The sequence below is a fragment of the Arvicola amphibius genome, chromosome 2 (assembly GCF_903992535.2).
Source record: "Arvicola amphibius chromosome 2, mArvAmp1.2, whole genome shotgun sequence".
Classification (NCBI taxonomy): Eukaryota; Metazoa; Chordata; class Mammalia; order Rodentia; family Cricetidae; genus Arvicola; species Arvicola amphibius.
The window spans coordinates 150,116,454-150,134,325 of NC_052048.2; the positions used below are offsets into that span (position 1 = coordinate 150,116,454).

At 43.1% G+C, this 17,872-nt stretch overlaps 4 non-coding genes across 4 annotated transcripts; 3 read left to right on the forward strand and 1 right to left on the reverse strand.

Moving 5' to 3' along the window:
• The first annotated feature begins 1,116 nt into the window (after positions 1-1,116).
• On the forward strand, positions 1,117-1,188 carry Trnac-gca. The gene has a single exon. It is a non-coding gene; the product is annotated as a tRNA-Cys (tRNA).
• A 6,017-nt stretch (positions 1,189-7,205) lies between these two features.
• On the reverse strand, positions 7,206-7,277 carry Trnac-gca. Its single transcript has one exon. It is a non-coding gene; the product is annotated as a tRNA-Cys (tRNA).
• A 4,162-nt stretch (positions 7,278-11,439) lies between these two features.
• Trnac-gca lies at positions 11,440-11,511 on the forward strand. Its single transcript has one exon. It is a non-coding gene; the product is annotated as a tRNA-Cys (tRNA).
• A 903-nt stretch (positions 11,512-12,414) lies between these two features.
• On the forward strand, positions 12,415-12,486 carry Trnac-gca. Its single transcript has one exon. It is a non-coding gene; the product is annotated as a tRNA-Cys (tRNA).
• Positions 12,487-17,872: the final 5,386 nt, after the last annotated feature.

The following is a 17,872-nucleotide window of genomic DNA, read 5'->3' on the forward strand; positions in this document are numbered from 1 at the left end:
ACCACCACCACCTGGATCTGTTTCTGGATTGATCTTGTATAGTCCAAGGTAGCCTTGAACTCACAGAACTCTTTTTGCCTCTGTCTCCTGAGTCCTGGGATTAAAGGTGTGTGCCACCACTCACCACTCCCTGGCCTGTATGGTTGACTAGTGTGGCTGTTTTGCCCTCTGATCTTCAGGCAAGCTTTATTTATTAAAACAAATATAATATACCACTATAACTCAGGGGTAGAACATTTGACTGCAGATCAAGAGATCCTTAGTTCAAATCCAGGTGATCACTACCATGAATTTATTCTTTAGTTTATACCCAAAGAGTTATCACTCAATACTATTTTTCTTCCATCATTCCACTTGATGGTCTTCAGCAGAGCTGGGAGCTACAGATCATGTGGATGGATGGCAACCTCCCATCTATTCCTACAAGCTCAATTGCCCCCCCACCCTGCATTCTTATTATGACTCCTTTCTTCCTGCATATATCTGGTTTCTCTGGTTCTGTTGGGGTCTTAAAGAGAAGGCAAAGACCAGGCACAGCAGCCATACAGACAGTTGGTGTCCAGGGACCAGAAAGGAGGCCAAACATTTTCTTCCTCTATGAACATATGTCCAGAACTAAGGAAAAAAAATCCCAGAACCCAACTTTCTGTGGGGGTGTGGACATTTACCCACATGAGCTTCTTCCCCTTCCAGAGTCCACTGCTCTCTTGCTTCATCCTCACAGGCTAAAGCCCGGCTCAGCTGCTGAACCAGGGAGAGAGGGACCTGCAGTGTTGCTGCTCCAGTGTCAGCTGGGGCCCTGTGAGAACCTTGATTGGCAGCCCACTCTGTCTTCAGGGAAGGAGGAGAGGGAGATGGAGGCCCAGGTGGAAGGCAGTTGGCCCTCAGGATAGCAGGGTGAAATGGGCTCTGGTCTGCAGACTGCCCCTCTAATTTCCGTGACTGATGATGCTCGTCAAAGATGGGCCTGGAAAGCTGCAGAGCTGAGGAAGGCATCTCACCAAGCAGGTCTGGCTGCTTCTGGGAAGTAGGTTTGAGAAGATCTGTAATTTAAGTTTATAGTCAGAATTTATCACCACTCAGATGAAATGTATTAACTGGTACACTGGTACCAGTGGGGGTATAGCTCAGGGGTAGAGCATTTGACTGCAGATCAAGAGGTCCCTGGTTCAAATCCAGGAGCCCCCTTATTTATGTTGGAATCTGGTTACTGACTTACTGGATTCATCTAAGTCAGGATGCCCATGAGATTAGAAAGTCTTCATTAGCTGAGGTTTCTGGAATCAGAGCTTCTATGCCTCATTTACTTCTGTGGGTTCCATTCTCAGCCACACTATAATCAGCCACTAACCCAAAGGCTGGAACTCCCAAAGTACATTAGATCATTAGTACAATGCACACAGCTGACCTCTGCTGAGTCCTCTCTACCTTCTTGTTCTCCCCATCTGGATTCTCTCATCCTCACTGGGATAGTAAGTTTTAATTGTCAGTTTGACACACTGTAGAATCACCTTGGAAATGAAGTCTCCATGAAGGATACAGTGTCTAGATCAGGTTGGCCTGTGTTCATGTCAGTAGGGGATTGTCTTGATGATTAAGTCAACTGATACATGATGACACAGCACTGTTCTCTAGGCAGGGATCCTGGATAGTGTGAGTGTAGAAAGTGAGCTTAGCACTAACGAGCATGTGTGCATTCATTCTTCTCTGCTGTTAAGGGTAGATGTGATGTGACTAAGTGTGTAAAGTTCCTGCTGCCTTGACCTCACTGAAATAAGTGACCGTATCCTGAAATTGTGAGCTAACACAAACCCCTTCTCCTCTCACTTGCCTCTTGCCTCGGCATTTTATCAGAGCAGCAGAAATGAGGCTTGAACAAATCTTTCTGTCCCCTCTTACTGAGCAATGGTCCCAGTGTGGTCCAGAGCTGCCCATCAGGTGAAGAACTGCATTCTGAATTTAAGGATGTGCTGACAGGCTATGATGTGTAGTGGGAATTCAGAATCTGGGGCTGTGCTAGCATGGACAAACACTACCTGGAGGCAAAGACTCATAGTAAGTGCAGGACGTCAGCAGAGGTTGGCTGAAGCATTTTAGTCACTAAGCCACTAATGCCCTCTGCTGAAGGGAAGCTAGAACAGTGCTCTCTGATTAGGAAGGTGGTTTGTTCCTTTCATAAGTTTAGCAGCATTAGGATGTCACTGAAACGTCTACTGGGTTGTCTTGTTTGATTAAAAAGTACAGGGCCTGCAGGATGCTCACTGCTGAAAAGATAAGGTACAATGGCTGTCGTGAAGACCCATAGGCATAAAAATCTATACTTGAACTCACAGAGCTGAGAGGCTATTTCAGAGTAAAGCAATGGCTGTGTGAGACATTTCTGACAGGCTGGTTTTGCCACAGAGTCTATGGGTGGAGCCAGACTTCCCATGAGAACCGACTGGTCATGAAGAGAATTCAGAGGCAATGGCAGATAGCACTTTGCTGTTGGAAAAGTGAAGCTGATTCCTCTCCATGGCAGGAGGCATTGACTACGTCAGTTCAAGGCAGGAAGAGAACCGGGCGTCTTCTAGTTACATCCATCCTTGGCTGTGTGGCTTGCATACCCTTGTGAAGATGGATTTGATTCAAGTGCTACCTAGACAATTCTGTTAGATGGAAACAAGCATCCCAGAAGAAGGAAGACTGTCCCACAGAAGCCCAGCATCTCCAAAAATGCACCACTGAGCTGTGCTGTGACCATGGCTTTTGAAAAATGGGGTGAAGCTGGGCGGTGGTGGCTCATGCCTTTAATCCCAGCACTCAGGAGGCAGAGGCAGGCGGATCTCTGAGTTCGAGGCCAGCCTGGTCTACAAGAGCTAGATCCAGGACAGGCCCTAGAAACTACAGGGAAACCCTGTCTCGAAAAACAAACAAACAAACAAACAAAAAACGAAAAATGGGGTGAAATTATTTGAACCCCAAAATCTCCTTTGGGAGCTCTGTTGACAAGCCATGATCTCCACCCCTGTACCCCACATTCATCAGGTACTAACCAAGGGGAAGGCAGAGTCTCTGTCTTATTATAGGAATTCAGATTGTGGTTCACAGTTGAGAAGAACCCTTGAGATAAATGAGGGGCCTCTGATGATGGAGAAGGAAACTCATAGTCTCAGTCAGCTGGTTATGGGCCTGCTTTAATAAAATACACAGTATATTATCACATCCACAGGCATGGCAACAAGGCAAAATACCAAGCAACCTCTCTCAGGTCATGGGGATTCAACCCATAAATAGAATGTTTGAATGTAGAGTCAGGTTCAGAGTTCAAATCCAGGTCCTTCCTAATTCTGTTTCTGTTCATTTGTAAGCCTAAAACTGCTGTCTTTCTTTAGTGTTCTTCTTCCTAATCACCGCCAACACCACCCTGCCTAGGATCCTGTCAGTGTCTTTTGGGAACATCGAATATCATTCATAAATGAGAGTCCCATCGATGGTTAATGATCTGTGTCTATGTCAGAAGTTCTCTCAGTTAGTTGCTCCATAAACCTGGCATTGTGGAGGGATGTCCTGAGTCAGAGGCTGTTCGGGAATCCTGAGGCACAGTCATTGGGTCCGTTTGTCCCATTCTCCCCACTGTGCAGCACCACCAACATGTCCTTAAGTCATTGTTCCTTTTTAATTTTATGTGTATTGTGTTTTTCCTGCATGTCTGTCTGTACAACGCATGGCTGCCTGGTTGCCAAAGAACTCAGGAAAGCATGCCAACCATCATCCTGGAGCTGGAGTTAGAGACCATTGTGAGCTTCCAAGAGGGTGCTAGGAATCACACCTGGGTCCTCTGGAAGAACAATGTGTGCTCTCAAGCAAGTGCTGTCTCTCCAGCCTCCCGCCCCTCAGTCTTGTCTCTTTTCTTGGTGGTCAAATCTCTTGTTTTTTTTTTTTCTATTTACTTTGTTCTCTGCCTAGGAGGTCTCTGTCCAAGGTTTAAAAGTTCACAGTTATATGCGACAAAATGACTCTGTTTCTAGCCTCAGACACCAGAACAGAGCAAATCTTCTCCCTTGTTCTGGCCACTTGTGGCCTACCAGGCTCCTCTTGTACTGCCCCCAGAGTGTGATGAGAAGACTCAAATGGTCTGGAATCCCGCCCCCCACAGGGCAGTCATTTGCCATCACCCTATCTACTTGCTCACCAGTGTAAGGTGCATGTCAGATGCCTGTGTGTCTTCCTTGGATTCCAAATCTCTCAGGTGCCCAAATCTTCTTCATAATTACAAGGAGGAATGAGTTTACTAGTCCTAGGCCTTGGCGGTTTCAGTAGAAAGGACCTGTATCCATGTCTAGAACCATGTGTGGAAGTTTGCACAGCAACTGGAGATGGCTGTGGGCAATGACACTAAAGATGGGGGTGAAAAGTGTGCTGTCTTTCTGCCTAACCTGGAGAACTCCAGTTGGTTCTTCAGAGCCAGGGATTAGGGATCCCAGGCCGTGGGGGTGAAGCACACAGTCTCCTGGATACCAGCCAGGCTGCTTGTTGGTCTGGTGGGCATCTAATGGTGGCCGTTGGCTGGCATCGCTCCTAAATCATCAGGATCTGTGGTGTGGCAGCCGTGCTTCAAGCACTTTAAGTTTTACTTCGCAAACCAAATTCTCAGCCAAGATTCTAACTTTTCCCAGACAGCATTTGCTACACTGCCTTCTTTAGGGCTAAGCAGAGCTGGACAGCTCTGGAGCTCCAAGGCTTACAATGGACAACTCTACAGCCTAATATCTTAGCTGAAGACAAAAGGAACATGCAGACCACCAGTACTTGCAGAGACTGAAGCTATTTCTGCAGAGTAACTAAGATTGCATGAAAGCAATAATCAAATTATCACTATGGTGTCTAATGAGATGGCCCAGCAGACATCAGCACTTGCTGCATAAGCCTGAGAACCTGTTTGGACATATACCCATCTACATATCCCATATGATGAAGCCAGATGCAGAGGTACATGTATATAATCCAAGCACTCCTAAGGAAATGTAGGAGTTGCAGTCAGGAACATCTGGCTGGACCTCATGGCCAGTTAACCTGGAGTGTGCATCCCAGTTATAAACAATAAGACGGTCTCTACTTCACATAAAGCAGAAGGTGAGGTCTGACATATGAGGCTTTCCTCTGACTTCCCCTCATACTCCATGGCGTGCACATAACGTCATGTATAAACACATCATATATGCACACAGATAGACAGACAGAAAGACACACAGTCAGTCAACAATGTACAGAGTTCACAGTGTACTCATCTCTCTTGAATGATGATTGTCAATAGTGGTGAATCAGACTCCATAGGACACTGGAGATGAGAAAACACAGAGCATCCTTGGCTGAGGCAGTACTGTGTTGTGGTGCTAACGAGGAGAGTACACAAAGGTAAAAAGGCACAAAGCACTGGCAAAGCACCTTCTAGTTCAACCAAAGCTAGTCAACATGGAGGAAGTTTCCTGGTCAGCACCAACTTGGTTCCCCCACCTCCTGTGACTAATAGGGGTTGTGTCTTCAGCAATAGGGCTCTGTCAACAAGTTCTGGTGAGCAACTGAAAGAAATGGCAATAGCCTGTATTGTTCTGGAGGGACTCTGGGACACCAGAGTTTAATTGGAATTGTCTTACAGAGGGGCTCATGCTCACCCGAGAAGCAATAGATTGCCAAAAAAAGCATCCATTTCCAGGCATGGAACACTTCCATTTGAGTTGTTGGTCAGAGGTATCCTGGAGTCCCCAAACATGTTTTGTATTGTCTTCTAGTGTCAAGAACTGCTGTTGAAAGGTTACCTGGCATGATGATTTCTTGTCCTGTGTGTATCACCTGCTCCTTGTAGCCTAGGTTTTTAAGACGTTCTCTTTGGACTTAGATTTCTTTGACATTTGCTACTGAGTTTGCATTTTCTCAATTATGCACAGTACATGAAAAATCTGATGAAGTATATATCTTCCTTTATGGTAAATTTTCTTATATTTTTTCCTCCTATCATTTTCAGTTTATGACTATTGTGCTAATGGGGGAAGTGGGTAGCTGTAGAGTCAGGAGTGTTTGGTTCCCTGAGTGAGAGTTCTGCTATGAGACTAAGTCATCCTCACCTGAGACATGAAATTACTCTTTATTTTGGATCCCAGAGAGGTAGGCTCTAATGGAAACATCCTAGCTTCTCTGAGGTCCTCCCCAAGGTGAATGTGGTAGGTTAACTACTAAAATCATATTTAAGGAAGGGGGCACCTGGATTTGAACCAGGGACCTCTTGATCTGCAGTCAAATGCTCTACCCCTGAGCTTATAGGGAAGGCAGCCTCTCTCTTATTAGTACCTCTTCCACCTTGCACCACACCCAGGTTTCCTATATGTTCACAATCTACTGGTTCCTGATAATGATCTTGACGTGGCAAGATTTTCCTATTTCCATCTGCCTCTGTCTTCTCCTCTCCAACCTCAGTGAGCCCATCTCAATGCCCCCTCCCTCAGGTGTCCTAAAGACATCAGCTTTCACCCACAAAAGGACTCTTAACTGGTGTTTTCCTTAAGTTCACACTTAATTTTCTTGAAGTGGCCAAGACAAGAGCTGATGTTCTGGGTTTCCAATGGTCCAAACCTTTTACTCAGAGAGAACTTTCTCTGTCTTCCACGATATGAGGAGGGTGCCCTTTATGTCACACCATCATTTATTCACTCAGCAAACACCATGGAGTTTCCTATGTTGTGGTCACTATCAGTCATGTTGAGGACACAAAGCAAGGTCAGTCATTTTCCTTTTCCTCAGAGTCTTAGTCTAAATAGGAGACAAATACATGGATCCTAGTATTTCTTCAGAAGTATCAGGAATCAAAGCACAGGTTGTGGGGGACATCATGTAAGGATCCCCCTTTCTGGGTGCTCAGGAGGGTTATCCCAAGGGCTTGACTCTGGAAAGTTGCCAGAGGAAGAATCTGCTCTTCAACCTTGTAGAACTCCTCTGAAGTCCTGCACTGATGGAGCCTTCCCAGTGCATTGGAGGTCAGCCTCTGCCACAGCATGAGTGTGACCTGGATGGGTTTACAGTGAGTCCTGTACTAGCTCCTCTCAGGGAAGAGAACAGGGTCCAGTCCTGAGCAGAACACAGAGCACAGGGGAACACAGTAAGTATATCAGTTGCCTCTGTGTTAACCAATATCAGATTTTGTTTCTTGTATCTAAAAGAGACATCTAGCAAGGGGGCACCCGGATTTGAACCGGGGACCTCTTGATCTGCAGTCAAATGCTCTACCCCTGAGCTATGCCCCCATCTGCTTCATATGTATCTAATAAACATCTCTGAACCTGTATGGCCACTCCCTGACATGTGTTCTTGCTAATACTGCTTTCTTCTGTGAGGCCCAGTCCTCTGCCACCTCCTCATGGCAGCGCCCTCCTATCTTAGTTCACAGCTGTGACAGAAGCTCTAATGCATGGAAGCCTGCATTCAGCTCATCTCACTCACCCATCTCTCAAGTGAAGCTCAAATGGTTGGATCTTAAGCAATTGATGGCTTATGAGGGAGAGAAAACAGTTTTCTGTTTGGGTATGCCTTGTGGTAAGTCAATGATATGGATGGCTTCCCTCTTAGAAGCACACGATAGCACAAATTGAAGGACACAGTCCTGGGGATGTAAGGTGGATTGGATCTGTGAAGAGGAGTTTAAAGAAATAGTTGAAAGCAAATATGATCAAAATACATTCTATGAAGTTCTCTAAGAATCAATGAAAATATTTTGAAAAAATAATTTTTTATTTAATCTTTGGGGCATTCACACCAAATCCCACACATTTGCTGTTCCTTCCATATTTGCCCTCCAACCATGTAGAATCCACCCCAAAAGTAAATAAAAATAAATTAAAAACAGAAAAGAAAGAAACGGAAGTCAAAACAAGCAAACCATCTAGTCGACCCCTTTAGTCAACAACCTGCTCCTGTATCAAGCACAGCTTTCTGTGCACAAACCATTCTGCTCCTCTGTCTTTCTCTAATCTCCATCACATACTTATTTGTCATTGTGCCGTTGGAAGTTGTGGTATGCTGCACAGTATATACCATTTTTATCCAAACAGTTCAAACACCTTTACTTGCAAATGTTCATTGCACTAAGTCATGCAGCTAGTTCATGGCCTCTGGATTCTGCTACAACATCAACACTGAACCCTCATAGAAACTCTCAGATATTCTGCTGTTGCTCTGAGTTGCAGGGATCCTGCAGCTATGGACCTGCAAGGCCACCTCCCACATGTGCTCCAACACCTCCTAGGCTGGGAAGTTGTTGGTGTGAGCCAACTCAAAGCCTTGGATCTGGGCCTGGATGGTAGTTGAGTTGGTCTGCATTCCAGCTCTCCGGCTCTCCCATTCCCAAGCCTCTGGGGCCAGCAATCCCTTACCACCTGGGCAAGAGATGGTCGCAGCTTTCCTACCCCCATGCAATCAGGGCCAACTCTCCTGCACTCAAACCACCAGGGTCAGCTCTCCCACTCTGCCCAGTTGAGGGATGTGACAATACTTCCCATACCAGTAATGCTACAGGTGAGAGGTGAGACTGGTTCTTGCACTCCCATGCCACCAAAGCCATTTCTTCCACTCTGCCCAGGTATTTGTTGGGGCCAGTCCTCTTGCACCCCTGCCATCAGGTGTAGTGTGGAGCTGCGGACCACTTCCCGCCGCCCAGCTCTCAGCCACCTGGCTAGCTTATGCCCCAAAATAACAACACACAAACTGTATTCTTTTAAACACTGCCTGGTCCATTAGTTTCAGCCTCTCACTCACATTTTGATTAACCCATATCTAATAATCTGTGTAGCACCACGAAGTGGTGCCTTACTGGGAAGATTCTAGCGTACGTCTATCTTGGGCTGGAGCTTCACCATGTCTGACCCAGAGAGCAGAGGCATGGCAGTTTTTTAACTTCCCTTCCCAGCATTCTGTTCTGTCTACTCCGCCCACCTAAGGGCTGGCCAATCAAATGGGCCAGGCAGTTTCTTTATTAACCAATGAAATCAACTCAAACAGAAGACCCTCCCACATCAATCAGGCTGACTCTCCTGCTCTGCTGAGGGGAGGGGAGAAGCCAGCTCTCCTGTATGTATGTGTTAGCTGGCATAGGGTGGGGCCAGCTCTCTTACTCAAATGCCATCTGGACCAGCTCTCCCATGCCCCTTCCTCTCCTGCACCTCACCATCAAGGCAAGTTTTCTCAATACCCCTAAGCAACTGGTACACCAGCTATTCTGAGTCTACACTACTTAGCCTCTGATAAGGTGCAGGGCCAGCGCTCGCACAACATGCATCAATGAAGAGAGGGACAGCTCTGCCATGCACACATGATCAGGGCCAGCTCTTTTGCTCCAGCAAGCGTCACGGCCATCTCACCCATGTCCATGCCATCGGGACCAGCTTTCTCACCTTGCCTCTTTTGAACTAGAACTTCACAACCACATTGCTGTGAGCACTACTGTTTTCTACATTCCTAATGATATGGCCCAGTAAGTCAAGTTTACAGCACTCAATTGCCTTTCTAATCCAAAATCCCAACTTCTTTCATATTCTTCCAACAAGCAGCATGGGCAGGCCTGTCAAAGCAATACCCAGGCCCTGATAATGAAATTCTCACTTACTATTCTGTGTTACTATACTGTTACGTAAATAGTTAATATACTGTTCTATTGCCATGAAGACACACCATGATCAAGAAAACTTATAAAGAAAGCATTTAATGGGGGATTGCTTACAGTATCTGAGGTTAGTTCACGATCATCATGGTGGGCATCATGGTGGCAGGTGGGCAGGCATGGCACTGGAGCAGTAACTGACAGTTTACATCTGATCCACAAGCAGGGGGCAGAGAGTAAGACTGGGCCTGATATGGGATTCTGAGGCCACAAAGCCCCTCCCTGTGGATACCTTCTCCAAGAAGGTCACACCTCCTAATCTTTCCTAAAAGTTCACCAACTAAGGACCAACATTTAAATATATGAACCTACTGGGTTTGTTCTCAAACTACCACGTTATTTATGAAAAAAATATTTAAGGTAAGTGTCCTGACCATCAGTATAGTATGTGAGAAGAGTTATAGGTCTTATCAGTCATACAAAGTTTAGAAATTTTACTTCTATTCACCTCTCACATGAGTAGTTTGTTAAGAAACATTGAAGAAGTTGGCACCTGGGAAAGAGAGACTTCCACATAGAAGAGGTGGTTGGGCAGAAGCAGGTTATGGTGAAGGTGAAGGAAGTCACAGGGCAGTGATTATGCCAAAGATTTTGGGGGCAGCTAGAACGAAAGGAGCAGGAGCCAAGGTCACTCCTGGAAAACAGAAAGGAGAATATTTATTAAACAGTAGAAACATTTCCATGCATGGAAAATTATTCTGACAAGTGTTTCGTAGAGAACTCAAGGTTTGTGGAAGATGCAGATGTTTAAAGGAAATGAAACAATTTAAACATAATATTGTCACCAACTTCAGGACAATCAAAAGTTCTACCACATGTCTTTGTCCTGTTTAGAATGACACACATTCACCATACACAGCAGTAACAAATCATCGTGGTAGAAACATAGAAGCTCATCCAACTAAAACTTGGATCAGGAATGGAATAGGATACTGAGAACGGAAGAAGGCATGGAAATTATAATACTCATCTACAAGTCAGTCAGTTACTGATATCTGCCCTGAGTAAATAGGACATCCCATGCTGTATGTAGTTTACGTAAGTGCACAGGCAGAGAAGAGATGGCTAAACCTTTAGAGAATGGCTCCCTTTGGGTGACAGGAGCAATATGAAGAGGACTCAGGAGAATGCATGTTTTTTTTAAATAATTTTAAAAAATATTGAGTATTCAAAACAATTTAATTGTGCCATATTTGTTGATTGAAACTCATGGCAACGAGTTTGTTTAGTGGTTACAGATCTGAAGGACAGGGTAGGGTCCACAGCTTCATATCCCCTGACCCTCTGTCCTCCTGCTCTGCTGTCAGATCTCCTGGATGACCACTCAGGCCTGAAGAGACATCTCCATCGCCCCAGGAGCCACCCTTAGGGCTAAGACACAGATCATCCATGGGCTGCAGAGTTGTCTTCACATGCAGGTACACATGGTTCCCCAGAGAAGTCAGGCAGGGTCTTTTCACACTGAGAGCTTGTATATAACTGAAGAAATCAGACATGTAAATCTGAAGTCCTGTGTAGTAGCTTATGTCTACCTGTCCCCAGCTGTGCTGCTCCCATAGGCTCAGATGTGTATGGAAGGGTGTTGACATTAAATATGGGACAAAGTTGGAGATACCAGGGGCAGGAGAGGGACCTGTCTGGGCTGAGTTTGTGGAGGCAGCAGTGCTGGTCTTGCCAAGTAAAAAGTATAAGTTGTAGGAATGCTGGGTGTGACTATGAAGGATAAGGCACTTATAAAACATCTCTGACATGGAGGGGGCATAGCTCAGGGGTAGAGCATTTGACTGCAGATCAAGAGGTCCCTGGTTCAAATCCGGGTGCCCCCTACCATAAGTCTTTTTGTTTATGTTTTTACCCATGGAGTTATCACACACACTCAGTCCTATGTTTCTTCCATTCATTCTGCTTATGGTACTCAACAGAGCTGCTCAGCCCTTCATGAAGATGAATGGCTGCCTCCCATCTCTTCCTACAAGTTCAGTGTTCCTCCCATTCTTATTATGTCTTCTGTCTTCCTACATGTATCTAGTTTCTCTGGTTCTGTTGGGTTCTTAAAGAGAAGGCAAGGATGATGGTGGAGAATTCTTTTGAAATTTCCAGGTTCGGCATCCATACAGACTGCTGGTGTCCAGGGACCAGGAAGGAAAGCCACACCAAAAATTATCTCCTTTCATGGTTGTCTGATAAACATGTGTTCAGAACTAAGGAGACACATCCTAGAATCAGGTATTCCATGGAGGGTGGACATTATCCACGTGAGCTTCTTCCCCTTCCAGAGCCCCCATCTCACTTGCTTCATCCTCACAGGCTAAAGCCCAGCTCAGCTGCTGCAGCAGGGAGAGAGGACCCTGCAGTGTTGCTGCTCCAGTGCCAGCTGGGGCCCTGTGAGAACCTTGAGTGACAGCCCACTCTGTCTTCAGGGAAGGAGGAGAGGGTGATGGAGGCCCAGGTGGAAGGCAGTTGGCAGCTCAGGAGCTCACCCACGACAGCAGGGTGAAATGAGCTCAGGTCTGCAGATTGCTCCTCTAATTTCCTTGGCTGATGATGCTCATCAAGGATGGGCCTGGAAAGCTGCAGAGCTGAGGAAGGCATCTCACCAGTCAGGTCTGGCTGCTTCTGGGAAGTAGGTCTGAGAACTGAGAAGTAGGTCTGAGAACTGTAATTTAACTTTATAGTCAGAATTTATCACCACACAGATAAAATGTACTAACTGGCACACTGGTACTAGTGGGGGTATAGCTCAGGGGTAGAGCTTTTGACTGCAGATCAAGAGGTCCCTGGTTCAAATCCAGGTGCCCCCTTTCTGTTTGATTTAACAAAAGTGACCACATACACAGAATAGACCTACTTTCTCTCTTGTCTCATATGTCTTGGGATTCACCCAGTTAGGGCAGAGTTCTGCCATCACCTATCAGATCCAGTACAAGAATGTGATAAATGCATTTATCTAAAAATAGCTCATTTGGACACACACACAAATATATACACACACACACATTCTAGAAGACTGAATATTAAGGTTATGCTGGCTTCACAGTGTGTGTTCTTCTGTTCCTGTTATTTGCTTACATATCTGAAGGAATTCACCAGTGAGGCTTCTGAGCCTGGTTTTGGTGTAATGGTTTTACTACTATGGGGAAGTCTTGTTCTGTGGATGAAATATACACTGGAAGTGTATTTATGAGATTAAATTTGCATGAATCCTTTCCCAAGAAGAAGCATTCTGTGATTGCCCTGATATCTTATTTTTTAATTTTAATTACATTTTACATTCCAAGCACAGTACTCCTCCTTACCCTTCCTCCTGCACCCCCTCGCCTTCCCCCCAGCCTATCCCCTATCCATTCCTCCCAGTGGGTAGGACTCTATGGGGAGTCATCAATGTCTAGCACATTAAGATGGGGCAAGACCAAGCCCCTCCCCGCTGCATCATGGCATCCCACCACAGGGAATGGGCTCCAACAAGCTAGCTCATGCACCAGAGATAGCTCCTGGTCCTACTGCCAGGGCCTCTCAGATGTTCGAAGCTTCACCACTGTCTTCCACTTATGGAGGGCCTAGTTTGGTCCCACAGAGGCTCTAAAGCAAAAATAAATAAAGCAAAATGACAACCCACAGAACAGGAAATGATCTTCACCAACTCCACATCTGACGGGCATCTCAAAAATATATAAATAACTCAAGAAACTAGACACCCAAATACAAAATAACCCATTTTAAAAATGGCGTATAGATCTAAACGGAATTCTCAGCAGAAGAATCTCAAATGAACAAAAGACATTTAAGGGAGTTTTCAACATCCTTATCACCAGGAAAATGAAAATCAAAATGACAATGAGATACCATCTTACATCTATCAGAATGGCTAAGATAAAAAATACTGAGGATATCTAAAGTTGGAGAGGATGTGGAGTAAAGGGAAACACTTCTCCACTGCTAGTTGGAGTGAAAACTAGTCCAGACACTTTGGAAATCAGTATGGCACTTTCTCAGAAAATTAGAAATAAATCTACCTCAAAACCTAGTGATACCACTCCTGGGCATATACCCAAAGGATACTCAGTCATACCACAAGGACACTTGCTCAACTGTTTATAGCAGCATTATTCACAATAGCCAGAACCTGGAAATAATCTAGATTGCCCTCAAATGAAGAATGAATAAAGAAAATGTAAATTTACACAATGGAGTATTACTCAGCTTTAAAAATCAATGACATCACAGACATCATTCCAGAGTAAAGGGTTGGAAAAATATACCAATCAAATGGACCTAAGAAACAAGTGGGTATAGCTATCCTAATATCTAACAAAATAGACTTCAAGCTAAAATTAGTCAAAAGAGACAAAGAAGGTCATTTCATATTAGTCATAGGAAAAATCCATCAAGAGGAAATTTCAATACTGAACATCTATGCCCCAAATACAAGGGTACCTTCATATGCCAAAGAAACACTTCTAAAGCTTAAATAATAGATTAAACCACACACACTAATAGTGGGAGCCTTCAACACTCCACTCTCAACAATGGACAGGTCAATCAGACAAAAAGTAAACAGAGAAATAAGAGAACTAACAGATGTTATGACTCAAATGGACTTAACAAACATCTATAGAATATTCCATCCAAATATAAAAGAATATACCTTCCTCTCAGTACCTCATGGAACCTTTTCAAAATTGACTACATACTCAGTAACAAAACAAACCTCAACAAATACAAAAAATTGGAATAACCCAATGTACCTTATCAGATCACCATGGTTTAAAACTAGAAGTCAACAGCAATACTAATTCCAGAAAACCCACAAACACATGGAATTTAAACAATGCTCACCTGAATCATCAATGAGTCAAGGAAGAAAATAAGGGAGAAATTAAAGACTTTCTAAAATTCAATGAAAATGACCACACAACATACCCAAATTTATGGAACACAATGAAAGCAGTGTTAAGAGGAAAGTTCATAGCACTAAACGCCTACATAAAGAAGCTGAAAAATCCCACACTAGTGAATTAAAAGAACATTTGAAAACTCTAAAACAAAAAGAAGCAAACTCACCTAAGAGAACTAGACAGCAGGAAATAATCAAATTGAGGGCTAAAATCAACAAAGTAGAAACAAAGAAAACAATACAAAGAATCAATGAGACAAAGAGTTAGTTCTTCAAGAAAATCAACAAAACAGACAAAACTTTATCCAAACTAATCAAAAGGCAGAGAGAGAATATCCAAATTAACAAAATCAGAAATCAAAAAGGGGACATAACAACAGACATGGAGGAAATACAGAGAATCATCAGCTCATATTTCAAAAACCTGTAGTCCACAAAATTGGAAAACTTAAAGGAAATGGACAATTTTCTGGATACATATCACTTGCCAAAATTAATTCAAGACCAAATAAGCAAATTAAACAGACCTATAAGTGCTGAAGAAATAGAAACAGTCATCAAAAGTCTCCCAACCAAAAAAGTCCAGGACCAGATGGTTTCAGCTCAGAATTTTACAAGACCTTCAAAGAAGAACTAATACCAATACTCCTCAAATTGTTCCACACAGTAGAAACAGAAGGATCATTGCTAAACTCTTTATGAGGTTACAATTATCCTTATACCCAAACCACAGAAAGACATTACTAAGAAAGAGAATTACAGACCAATCTCACTCATGAACATTGATGCAAAAATACTAAATAAAATACTGGCAAATCGAATTCAAGAACACATCAGAAAAATCCACCATGATCAAGTCAGCTTCATACTAGAGATGCAGGGATGGTTCAACATATGAAAATCAGTCAGTGTAATCCACCATATAAAGAAGCTGAAAAAAAAACCACATGATCATCTCATTTGTCAAAAACCTTTTGACAAAATACAACATCCCTTCATGATAAAGGTCTTGGAGAGAGCAGGAATACAAGGATCATACCTAAACAAAATAAAGGCAATATACAGCAAGCCAACAGCCAACATCAAACTAAACGGAGAGAAACTCCCAGCGATTCTACTGAAATCAGGAACAAGTCAAGATTGTCCACTCTCTCCATATCTATTCAATATAGTTCTTTTTTTTTAAAAAAAAGGAATTTGGCAATGATTCCTCTGTTTCTATATTATGAAATACCTTAAGGAGTATAGGTATTAGGTCTTCTTGGAAATTCTGGTAGAATTCTGCATTGAAACCATCTGGTCCTGGGCTTTTTTTGGTAGGGAGGTTTTTGATAACAGTTTCTAATTCTTCGCGACTAACAGGACTATTTAGATTGTTCACCTGGTACTGGTTTAACTTTGGTATGTGGTACTTATCTAAAAAACTGTCCATTTCTTTTACATTTTCCAATCTTGTGGCATAAAGGCTTTTGTAGTAAGATCTAATGATTCTCTGAATTTCCTCTGTGTCTGTGGTTATGTCCCCCTTTTCATTTCTGATCTTATTAATTTGCGTGTTCTCTCTCTGCCGTTTGATTAGTTTGGCTAGGGGTTTGTCAATCGTGTTGATTTTCTCCAAGAACCAGCTTTTGGTTTCATTGATTCTTTGGATTGTTTTCTGTGTTTCTATTTTGTTGATTTCTGGCCTCAGTTTGATTATTTCCAGTCTTCTACTCCTCCTAGGTGAATCTGCTTCTTTTTTTTCTAGAGCTTTCAGGTGTGCTGTTAAGTCTCCAATGAGTGCTATCTCTGTTTTGTTTAAGTGGGCACTTAGTGCTATGAACTTTACTCTTTAGCACTGCTTTCATTGTGTCCCATAGATTTGAGTATGTTGTGTCTTTGTTTTCATTGAATTCAAGAAAGACTGGTGATCCGATAAGACACAGGTGGTTACTAATATTTTTTTGTAACTGTGGAAGTTTGCTTTGTTACCCAGTATATGGTCAATTTTCGAAAAGGTTCCATGAGCCACAGAGAAGAAGGTATATTCTTTCCTATTTGGGTGGAATGTTCTATAGATGTCTGTTAAGTCCATTTGGTTCATTACCTCCATTAAGTCTTTTAATTCTCTGTTAGGTTACTGTCTGATTGACCTGTCTATTGGTGAGAGAGGAGTGTTGAAGTCTCCTACTATTAATGTGTGTGGTTTGATGGCTGCCTTGAGTTCTAGTAATTTTTCTTTTACATAAGTGGGTGCTTTTATATTAGGGGCATAGATATTCAGGATTGAGACTTCATTCTGATGGATTTTTCCTGTTATGAGTATAAAGTGTCCCTTTCCATCTCTTCTGAATGATTTTAGTTTGAAGTCAACTTTGTTAGAAATTAGTATGGCCACACCGGCTTGTTTCTTAAGTCCATTTGCTTGATAAACCTTTTTCCAACTCTTTACTCTGAGTAGGTGTCTGTCTTTGTGGTTGAGGTGTGTTTCTTGTAAACAGAAGAATGTTGGATCCTGTTTTCGTATCCAATCTCTTAGCCTGTGCTTTTTTATAGGTGAATTGAGTCCATTGATATTCAGTGATATTAATGACCAGTGGTTGTTAACTCTGGTCATTTTTTTTCTGGTAGTAGAGTTTGTGTGTTACCCTTCTTTGAGTTGTGCTGGTGAAGGGTCGCTATATGCCTGAGTTATTGTGGGCATTGTTCGACTCCTTGGTAAGTGATTTTCCTTCTATTACTTTCTGCAAGGCTGGATTTGTGACTATGTATTGTTTAAATCTGTTTTTGTCCTGGAATATCTTGTTTTCTCCATCAATGGTGAATGCAAGCTTTGCTGGGTATAGTAGTCTAGGCTTGCATCCATGTTCCCTTAGTGTCTGTAGCACATCTATCCAAGATCTTCTGGCTTTCATGGTTTCCATTGAGAAGTCAGGTGTAATTCTGATAGGTTTCCCTTTATATGTTACTTGACCTTTTTCCTTTGCAGCTCTTAATATCTGTTCTTTATTCTGTATGTTTTGTGTTTTGATTATTATATGGCGTGGGGATGCTTTCTTTTGATCCAGTCTATTTGGTGTTCTGTAGGCTTCTTGTACCTTCATAGGAACATCCTTCTTTAGGTTGGGGAAGTTTTCTTCTATAATTTTGTTGAATATGTTTTCTGGGCCTTTGAGTTGTAATTCTTCTCCTTCTTCTACCCCAATTATTCTTAGGTTTGGTCTTTTCATTGTGTCCCAGATTTCCTGAATGTTTTGTGTTAAGAATTTGTTAGATTTGTTTAGTTCTTTAATCTGTGAGTTTATTTCCTCTAT